Below are 231 nucleotides of genomic sequence, written 5' to 3'. Positions count from 1 at the left end.
GACAGAGAGAGAATGGGGGGGGGGGGGAGAAAGCAGCTATGCATAGACACGGGAGAATATGTAGATCCAGCAGAAACGTGAAGATGGATGGCAAGATATCGGATCCGGGGGTGAAAAGTGAAGCCCTTGTCAGCGCTCTGCAAGAACTTTGTAAAGTTCAGTTATACAGACTCAGTGGAGAGGAGGACGAGGGGAGTCTCCTTATCGTAAGTCAGAGTCACCCGCTAACTG

Source organism: Penaeus monodon, chromosome 21, assembly GCF_015228065.2.
Source record: "Penaeus monodon isolate SGIC_2016 chromosome 21, NSTDA_Pmon_1, whole genome shotgun sequence".
Taxonomy (NCBI): Eukaryota; Metazoa; Arthropoda; class Malacostraca; order Decapoda; family Penaeidae; genus Penaeus; species Penaeus monodon.
This window is presented reverse-complemented; position numbering follows the sequence as displayed.